The 10,972-nt window shown below is 39.3% G+C and overlaps 1 pseudogene; it reads right to left on the reverse strand.

Moving 5' to 3' along the window:
- Positions 1 to 266: 266 nt before the first annotated feature.
- On the reverse strand, positions 267 to 1,174 carry LOC119540943 (annotated as a pseudogene).
- Positions 1,175 to 10,972: the final 9,798 nt, after the last annotated feature.

The raw sequence follows: 10,972 nt of genomic DNA on the forward strand, positions 1-10,972 counted from the left end.
GAAGCCTGGATGATGGTTGTATAATATGTGGCTATTGAGCTTTCTTGCATGACCATGGGGACTGAGTATCCTTTATGGAGAAGTCATGCACCACAGCTGGACTAGTGCTGGGCAGCCAGCACCAGGCTTGGGAATAGGAGTTCTGCTGGAGTGACTCCAGTAGGCAAGAAGGGCTGGGAGGTAGATCTGATGGTGGCACTCAATCTAAGGGTCAGGGTTGGGGGTCAGGGGTCAAGGTACAGGTGGTCAGGAGGCTAGTGGCTTCTTTAGTACAGGTACACATCCAGGCCAATAACCAGCATGACCAGGAACAAGGCGGTTGTGAGTTGCAGCACAGCAGGGCTCCTGAGAGCATGGCTTTGAACATCAGTGAGCAGGACACAACAAAGAGGCATGTGATGCTGCTGCTGTGCTTCATGACTGCTGACAAAAGCAGTCCATATAGTGCCTGGCTCAGCCCCATGAGATTTACGCATCCTGAGAAACCCTCCAGGAGGCCAGGGCCAGGGCTGGTGCCTGTGTGCAGACCTCAGATCAGGAGCAGGTCAAAAGCATAAAGGAAGTGTCAGGGGCAGCTGCTCCCACTTCCTGAGCAGCTCTGTGTACACAGACAAGCCTAAGATGAAGCAGTATAGGAGAAAGAGCAGCAGTCCCAGCAGGTAATACAAAGGGTCATGGGGCCAACAGCAACTGCTGGACAGGGCTTCCGGGGTCCTGGAGGCCACCGGCTACATAGCAGGCCCCTGCTGCCATCAGCAGCAGTACTAACTCCTGGTGAGCAGGGAGGCGATGCCTGAGGAGAGGCAGTGGAACAGGGCAGTGCTTCCAATTTTGAGATTGCTCAGCACCTGGTAGATGCCGTGGTGCATATAATGTTGAAGATAGATCCCTACGCTGTTGTTAGTGCCATAGAGCAGACCAGTGGTGCAAAGGGGACAGCCTGGCAGAAGTGTGGGGCTCTCTGGGGCCATGCTCACCAGCCCATCAGAAGGGAGAAAGTGCACAATAACAGCTTGGTCCTCTCCACCAGTAGCACAGCTGAGGAGGCCCAGGAAGGCACTTGGCCATCCACATGACACAGCACCAGCAGTGGGGCATGGGCACCATACATGGCAGTGGACAGGAGCAGCATCAGGTTCCAGTGGGCCTGCCTGGGATGGTCCAGGCCTGGCATACCCCTCCTCTACACTCATGCTCACACCAGACCCTGTGGGGGTTATGACATGTTTGGGGAAAGTCAAGTTATGGAGCCAGCTCCAAGGAGGGAAGAGCTGTGGTACATCGCCAGAGAGAATACTAAGGATCAGAGCCCACTGCAAACTCCCCAGTCAAGGCTGGAAGAGGAATGGGTTGGTGGCCTTTGAAGCCAAAGTCTTCGGGTGAATCCCATGGAGTTAGGGAGGGAAGAAGGCATCCAATGTGCATACTGATGAGTCACCATCCAACTTCTGCAGGAAGGGAAGCAGGAATGAAACTGGCAGAAAAGGTGAAGACAGCAAATGTGTTGACAGGCAGGGACACCAGATATGGTGCCTGTGGTCAAAAGGCCTCCACCATAGGCTCCAGATGCTCATCCTTTCTCCCCCATGGGATCCAAAGTTAATCAGGCTCCTTGCTCAGTGACCACAGATTGTCCCTCAATGTCTTCTCCACATTGGACACAGCATATGCTTGAGCTGTGTAGATGCCAGTGCAGGTGCCCACAACAAAACCCAATCCTGCTGATGCCCTCAGTTTAGCTCCCACATAGCAGCCAAGATATCTTTGAGGACAGGGGCGGAAGGAACAACCCATCCTGGCCAATACCACCATTGACTTCGCCTTACACACACCCATCATGCTTACTTCAAAGTCCATTGTCTGTCAACTCCAATATCAGGATATTTTTTGAGTCTGTCTCAAATGTCTATTTTTCCTCTGGTTATTTGTCACATGGCTGAGTCTTCAAAGGCCTACTAAATTTTTATTGAATGTTGGATTTTTTTAAAAAAGGATCATAGGCTCTATTGACACTGTCTTCCATGAGAGATGGGGTTCACTCATTCTTCTGCTAAGGTAACTGAGTAAGCAAATGTCAACTTAATCCAGTCATGGACTCTGTTGTGTCCAGGGTGTGTTGTAGTTTTGCAGGACTCAGTCTGTCTGGTTTTCCCCTGTTCTAGGTCATAATCTTCCACAGCATTCAAAGAGAAGCCTGTCAGATATTTGTCTCCTCAGTACTGAAATATTGTGGGAATTTCCACTCTGTTTTTCAGGGATTGCCAGTTTAGTTCTTTTGCCTCCCACCCCATGTAGCTGCAGAATATAGCAAATAACTAACTTCAGAAGGAGACTGACCATGTGTTTGAGACCCCTCAATTCTCCCTTTATTTAATTCTACCCACAAGCAACCTACAAAAGTTCTGCTGGTTTCTCTGCCCCCATCACCAGCAAACTGTTGAGGGGAAATCTGGAGACTCAGTCCCTAGATGTTCCCTGACTACCTAGTGCTCCCAGAGTAAAAGTAGTTGCAGAGCGGACATTCCAAAGCACCATTCCATCCCAGGCTTTAAAATCTTACCTGTTGTTTTATGAGAGCTCTCTTCCCTACAGAGTCCATGCTTCTCAAGCACCGTCAGAATGAAGGAAATTCCACTCTTGTTTTCTAGAGATTTTAGCCTAAATTTTTATCCCCACACAAAATTGGAATCCAGCAAATGTCTTCAGGAAGAAAACATCTGTGTTTGTGAGGCCCCTTAAATCTCCACTTTTGTCACTCCAGCCCTGCACAATGGCTAAGACTCTACTGATTTCAACCCCAAAACAGCTTCCTTTTGTCTAGTCCAAGTCCAGATTTTCAGCATCTACCCTAGTCCCCCAATCAGCAAATGGCCCCAGGAAAAAGTAGCTGTGCATCTTCAATACACTTCTGAAAGGTATTGATCTGGAATTTTAACCCCTCCAGTTCTTGTTGCTTCTATCACTTTCTGATGTCTTCTAAACTATGGTTTTTAAGATGTATCTGTTTTTCGTTTTAGTTTTCTTTAGTGAGAGTGAGTGGCTTGCTGCAAACTACTCTGTTCTAGCCAGAAGCAGATTTCTCTGTTTCTCTTAAACATTATAGTTACATGTAGTCATCTAATTTGATGTTACTTATCACCACCACACCTACTGTGTGTGAAGAATTGAGCATACATAGCTATGCCCAAGTATTTTAAACATTTCTTCTGAAAACTCTGATATTCTTCTTGTGATCCATGATTTCCTACTGTATCAAACTCCTAACGTTTCTAGGAATATATTATAAAATATAACTTTAGATATATATTTAACTCATAGATTGACTATAATTTTTATTTGGATTTCCAGCAATAAAGCAGCATAATATTTTGGTTTATCTTTTATTATTAGATTAGTAATTACATTCAAATTTTTTAAAATCTAAGATGAGTCAACCTAATCAAGGAATGGCCAAATATTCTCAAAATAATCTAAAAATAAACTTTAAGAGAACGATTCAAACGTATGGATATGTACGTGCATTTCCTCTGACTAGTACTACGTCCCTTGAAAACAATTGTATGAAATATACCTTATTTGTAAGGCATCATCTGTAACTGTTAACCAAAAATATATGCTGTAGGGCATAGACTAAGGTTTACTCAGGAGAGAGCCCTAGGGTTCACTGCAAATAGACAATCATCATTTAAGCAGCTAAAATTGTGGTATAATTAAAGAATCATGCCAGTGATTCTAAGATACCATATCTGAATATATTCTCACACATGTTCTCAAATATGACATCCAAAATGTGTATTGAACTAACTATCTTCCTACAATCATCTAGTTTCTCTCCAAAATCTCATTAAAATAGTAATAAAGAAATAAAACTGTTAGAAAACCACATTTTTATATGGAATCTGAGTGGGGCCCTAGTATGTGAGCACTTTCAGAATATATGTGAAAGATGGAAATGGACGAAGAATCAGTCATTGATTTAGTGGGGCAGAATGGACTTTACACAAAAGTGGATACAACTTAGCAGAAAACTAATCTGCAGAAACTTGAGATGTGGAGATGCCAAGTATAATAGAGAGTGGAAGTGAAATGTGGATTGAGAACAAAATTATTAAGATAAGTTCCATATGAGTGATATACTTAAATATGAACAGATAAACCAACACAACCCCATTCCTAAAAGATGTCCAGCATAACAGCCAGACATATACCAACCTCTCAGGGCAAAAAAAAAAAAAAAATCAGAAAATTAAACAAAAAGAATAACCCATAATAAAGATATCTGAATTCTGACATTTAGGTACATCCGAAAATAGCTTTAGATGTCCCATCATCCACTCACCAATCAGCCCTGCTTAGAAACACAGAGTTCCCAAAATTTACTCTTAAATATGAAGGATTTAAAAATATTCCTCCAGCATTTTAAAGACAGACTAAACAAACCTGCAACAAAAACATTAGTTTTTAAGAAACAAAGTTATTCTAGGGAAAAAAACATTGTGTAGATATATATATTTAATTCTCTATTCTCAGAGATACTAGAGAAGATAGTGTTCATAACACAGGAACAGATTGCTCTGTAATGAAAAAGGAACCACCAGAGTAAATAAAAGAAATCATGGACGCTGATAATACGATTACTAAGATAAATTCAACTGGGAATTAGATGATAAAACAGAGGCAATCTCCCAGAAAACAGAACAATTTGAAAAGAGATGAAAAATGTAAGTGAAGAGATAAAAACATCAAAACCTTAGATAATGAATTCAGGACATCAGACATGTAATTAATAAAAATTCTAGAAAGATAGAAAATGGAAAATGAGGGGAAGAGATTATTATTTAAGTAATAAAACCAAATATCCCAGAGTGAATGAAGGTCACAGAATCATAGATTAACAAATACAGAATGAATGGGAAAAAAATCCACCACCTTATGAAACTGTAGCACACCAAGAATAAAGAGCAAACCAGAAAAGCTTCCAGAGGATTAAAGGGATCATTTGTAAAGTTCTGTAAGAAAATTCTTGCCACTGGAACCTCGTAGACATACAGCAATTCTTTCAAAGGAAAGAATTTTTTATTCTGTTAATAAAAATTAACAGAGAAAACACTTTTTTATTCTGTTTTATTCTGTTAGTCAATCATTTGAAAGGTAAAATTGAAATATTTTCACATAGGGCTCAGGAAATTTACCTCCATACACTTTTTCATAGGATACTACTTAAAGCAATGTGCTCTAGCAAAACAAAGGTTTCAACAAGTGGTCTCAATCATGGACAAGTGCAGTGGATGTTTTTCAGATGTCAATCTCTCCATTCTTCCTGCTTTTTTTCAGGTTTCTACCTCTCCTCAGATGATCCAGGAATGGTGACCCTAGCTCCTACCTCATGGGTTAATTCAGATAGTTTAAACCAGTCATAGCAATTTCATTGCCCTTGCCAATAGTTGGTTTAGAAGATGCAAAAACCTGAGATGTGGAGATGCCAAGTGTAATAGGAAGTGGAAGTGAGATGTAGATTGAGAACAAAATTATTAAGATAAGTTCTGTATGAGTGATATACTTAAATATGAACAGATAAACCAACATGACCCCATTCCTAAGCATAACAGCCAAATATCTACCAATCTCTCAGGACAAAAAAAAAAAAAAAAACAAAAACAAAATTAAACAAAAATAATGGCAGCATGGCTTAATAAGATAAGTTCTGTATGTGTGATATAGTTAAATACGAACAGATAAACCAATATGACCCCATTCGTTATAGGGAAGCAGCATGGCTTATAGGGAATCTTAAAATAGAGACATAAAAATGAGACTCTGGATATTGCCCTTACAGAATTGTGACAGCCATCTTTCTATCCTGAAGCAACAACACTGTTGGACAAAGATCAGAATGCTGAGGATGGCAGAGCAGAAAGATGGAAAGTAATTGCATCCTTGTTTTCACTGAGCTGCTGAATTAACGAACAATCAAGTCACTACATGTAAGGCCATCTTTTGTGAAAGCTGACTATTTTTGTAATTATTTAAATCACTGGGTTTGATTTTCTGTTACCTCTCATTCAAGTTATTTTTTTTTATTTGCTTTTTTTTTTTTTAAACATCATTTTATTGAGATATATTCACATACCACGCAGTCATACAAAACAAATTGTACTTTCGATTGTTTACAGTACCATTACATAGTTGTACATTCATCACCTAAATCAATCCCTGACACCTTCATTAGCACACACACAAAAATAACAAGATTAATAATTAGAGTGAAAAAGAGCAATTGAAGTAAAAAAGAACACTGGGTACCTTTGTCTGTTTGTTTCCTTCCCCTACTTTTCTACACATCCAACCATAAACTAGACAAAGTGGAGTGTGGTCCTTATGGCTTTCCCAATCCCATTGTCACCCCTCATAAGCTACATTTTTTATACAACTGTCTTCGAGATTCATGGGTTCTGGGTTGTAGTTTGATAGTTTCAGGTATCCACCACCAGCTACCCCAATTCTTTAGAACCTAAAAAGGGTTGTCTAAAGTGTGCGTAAGAGTGCCCACCAGAGTGATCTCTCGGCTCGTTTAGGAATCTCTCTGCCACTGAAGCTTATTTCATTTCCTTTCACATCCCCCTTTTGGTCAAGAAGATGTTCTCCGTCCCACGATGCCTGGTCTACATTCCTCCCCGGGAGTCATATTCCACGTTGCTAGGGAGATTCACTCCCCTGGGTGTCTGATCCCACGTAGTGGGGAGGGCAGTGATTTCACCTTTCAAGTTGGCTTAGCCAGAGAGAGAGGGCCACATCTGAGCAACAAAGAGGCATTCAGGAGGAGACTCTTAGGCACAAATATAGGGAGGCCTAGCCTCTCCTTTGCAGCAACCGTCTTCCCAAGGGTAAAACTTATGGTAGAGGGCTCAACCCATCAAACGACCAGTCCCCTATGTCTGTGGTCATATTAGCAACCATGGAGGTGGGGTAGGCGAATACCCCTGCATTCTCCACAGGCTCCTCAAGGGGGCACTACATCTTTTTTTTTTTTCCTTGTTTTTCTTTTTTTTTTTTTTTTTTTTTTAACTTTCCCTTCTTTTTTAAATCAACTCTATGAAAAAAAAGTTAAAAAGAAAACAAACATACAATAAAAGAACATTTCAAAGAGACCATAACAAGGGGGTAAGAAAAAGACAACTAACCTAAGATAACTGCTTAACTTCCAACATGTTCCTACTTTACCCCAAGAAAGTTACATAATATAGCAACATTTCTGTGAACTTGTTCCTACTATATCCATCAGAAATTAACAGACCATAGTCATTCCTGGGCATCCCCAGAACGTTAGCTTATCTGTTCTTCTTGGATTATTGTTCCTCCTTCCTTAATTGCTCTCTACTGCTAGTTCCCCTACATTCTACATTATAAACCATTTGTTTCACATTTTTCAAAGTTCACATTAGTGGTAGCATATAATATTTCTCTTTTTGTGCCTGGCTTATTTCGCTCAGCATTATGTCTTCAAGGTTCATCCATGTTGTCATATGTTTCACCAGATCGTTCCTTCTTACTGCCGCGTAGTATTCCATCGTGTGTATATACCACATTTTATTTATCCACTCATCTGTTGAAGGACATTTGGGTTGTTTCCATCTCTTGGCAATTGTGAATAATGCTGCTATGAACATTGGCGTGCAGATATCTGTTCGTGTCACTGCTTTCCGATCTTCCGGGTATATACCGAGAAGTGCAATCGCTGGATCGAATGGTAGCTCTGTATCTAGTTTTCTAAGGAACTGCCAGACTGACTTCCAGAGTGGCTGAACCATTATACAGTCCCACCAACAATGAATAAGAGTTCCAATTTCTCCACATCCCCTCCAGCATTTGTAGTTTCCTGTTTGTTTAATGGCAGCCATTCTAACCGGTGTTAGATGGTATCTCATTGTGGTCTTAATTTGCATCTCTCTAATAGCTAGTGAAGCTGAACATTTTTTCATGTGTTTCTTGGCCATTTGTATTTCCTCTTCAGAGAACTGTCTTTTCATATCTTTTGCCCATTTTATAATTGGGCTGTCTGTACTATTGTCATTGAGTTGTAGGATTTCTTTGTATATGCAAGATATCAGTCTTTTGTCAGATACATGGTTTCCAAAAATTTTTTCCCATTGAGTTGGCTGCCTCTTTACCTTTTTGAGAAATTCCTTTGAGGTGCAGAAACTTCTAAGCTTGAGGAGTTCCCATTTATCTATTTTCTCTTTTGTTGCTTGTGCTTTGCGTGTAAAGTCTAGGAAGTCGCCGCCTAATACAAGGTCTTGAAGATGTTTTCCTACATTATCTTCTAGGAGTTTTATGGTACTTTCTTTTATATTGAGATCTTTGGTCCATTTTGAGTTAATTTTTGTGTAGGGGGTGAGGTAGGAGTCCTCTTTCATTCTTTTGGATATGGATATCCAACTCTCCCAGCCCCATTTGTTGAAAAGACCATTATGGCTCAGTTCAGTGACTTTGGGGGCCTTATCAAAGATCAGTCGGCCATAGATCTGAGGGTCTATCTCTGAATTCTCAATTCAATTCCATTGATCTATATGTCTATCTTTGTGCCAGTACCATGCTGTTTTGGCAACTGTGGCTTTATAATAAGCTTCAAAGTCAGGGAGTGTAAGTCCTCCCACTTCGTTTTTCTTTTTTAGAGTGTCTTTAGCAATTCGAGGCATCTTCCCTTTCCAAATAAATTTGATAACTAGCTTTTCCAAGTCTGCAAAGTAGGTTGTTGGAATTTTGATTGGGATTGCATTGAATCTGTAGATGAGTTTGGGTAGAATTGACATCTTAATGACATTTAGCCTTCCTATCCATGAACTTGGAATATTTTTCCATCTTTCAAGGTCCCCTTCTATTTCTTTTAGTAGAGTTATGTAGTTTTCTTTGTATAGGTCTTTTACATCTTTGGTTAAGTTTATTCCTAGGTACTTGATTTTTTTAGTTGCTATTGAAAAAGGTATCTTTTTCTTGAGTGTCTCTTCAGTTTGTTCATTTCTAGCATATAGAAACATTACTGACTTATGTGCATTAATCTTGTATCCCGCTACTTTGCTAAATTTGTTTATTAGCTCTAGTAGCTGTATCGTTGATTTCTCAGGGTTTTCTAGATATAAGATCATATCATCTGCAAACAATGACAGTTTTACTTCTTCTTTTCCAATTTGGATGCCTTTTATTTCTTTGTCTTGCCAGATTACCCTGGCTAGCACTTCCAGCACGATGTTGAATAACAGTGGTGACAACGGGCATCCTTGTCTTGTTCCTGATCTTAGAGGGAAGGCTTTCAGTCTCTCACCATTGAGTACTATGCTGGCTGTGGGTTTTTCATATATGCTCTTTACCATGTTGAGGAAGTTTCCTTCAATTCCTACCTTTTGAAGTGTTTTTATCAAAAAGGGATGTTGGATTTTGTCAAATGCTTTTTCAGCATCTATTGAGATGATCAATTGATTTTTCCCTTTTGACTTGTTAATGTGTTGTAATACATTGATTGTTTTTCTTATGTTGAACCATCCTTGCATGCCTGGAATGAACCCCACTTGGTCATGGTGTATGATTTTTTTAATGTGTCTTTGGATTCGATTTGCAAGTATTTTGTTGAGGATTTTTGCATCTATATTCATTAGGGAGATTGGCCTGTAGTTTTCCTTTTTTGTAGCATCTTTGCTTGGTTTTGGTATTAGATTGATGTTAGCTTCATAAAATGAGTTAGGTAGTGTTCCATTTTTTTCAATGTTTTGAAAGAGTTTGAGTAAGATTGGTGTCAGTTCTTTCTGGAAAGTTTGGTAGAATTCCCCTGTGAAGCCATCTGGCCCTGGGCATTTATTTGTGGGAAGATTTTTGATGACTGATTGGATCTCTTTGCTTGTGATGGGTTGGTTGAGGTCTTCTATTTCTTCTCTGGTCAGTCTAGGTTGTTCATATGTTTCCAGGAAATTGTCCATTTCTTCTACATTATCCAGTTTGTTGCCATACAGTTGTTCATAATATCCTCTTATAATTTTTTAATTTCTTCAGGATCTGCAGTTATGTCACCTTTTTCATTCATTATTTTGTTTATATGGGTCTTCTCTCTTTTTGATTTTGTCAGTCTAGCTAGGGGCTTGTCAATCTTGTTGATCTTCTCAAAGAACCAACTTTTGGTGATATTTATCCTCTCTATTGTTTTTTTGTTCTCGATGTCATTTATTTCTGCTTTAATCCTTGTTATTTCTTTTCTTCTACTTGGTTTAGGATTGGTTTGCTGTTCATTTTCTAGCTTCTTCAGTTGATCCATTAGTTCTTTGATTTTGGCTCTTTCTTCCTTTTTAATATATGCGTTTAGTGCTATAAATTTCCCCCTTAGCACTGCTTTTGCTGCATCCCATAGGTTTTGGTATGTTGTGTTCTCATTTTCATTCGTCTCTATATATTTAGCAATTTCTCTTGCTATTTCTTCTTTAACCCACTGATTGTTTAGGAGTGTGTTGTTTAACCTCCAGGTATCTGTGAATTTTCTAAGTCTCTGATGGTTATTGACTTCTAATTGTATTCCATTGTGGTCAGAGAATGTGCTTTGAATAATTTCAATCTTTTTAAATTTATTGAGGCTTGTTTTATGTCCCAGCATATGATCTATTCTGGAGAAAGTTCCATGAGCACTAGAAAAGTATGTGTATCCTGGTGATTTGGGATGTAATGTCCTGTATATGTCTGTTAAATCTAATTCATTTATCAGATTGTTTAGGTTTTCAATTTCCTTATTGGTCTTCTGTCTGGTTGATCTATCTATAGGAGAGAGTGATGTGTTGAAGTCTCCCACAATTATTGTGGAAACATCAATTGCTTCCTTTAGTTTTGCCAGTGTTTCTCTCATGTATTTTGTGGCACCTTGATTGGGTGATAGACATTTACGATTGTTATTTCTTCTTGCTGAATTGCCCCTTTTATTAGTATGTAGTGGCCTTCT

Source organism: Choloepus didactylus, chromosome 7 (genome assembly GCF_015220235.1).
Source record: "Choloepus didactylus isolate mChoDid1 chromosome 7, mChoDid1.pri, whole genome shotgun sequence".
In the NCBI taxonomy this organism is placed as follows: domain Eukaryota; kingdom Metazoa; phylum Chordata; class Mammalia; order Pilosa; family Megalonychidae; genus Choloepus; species Choloepus didactylus.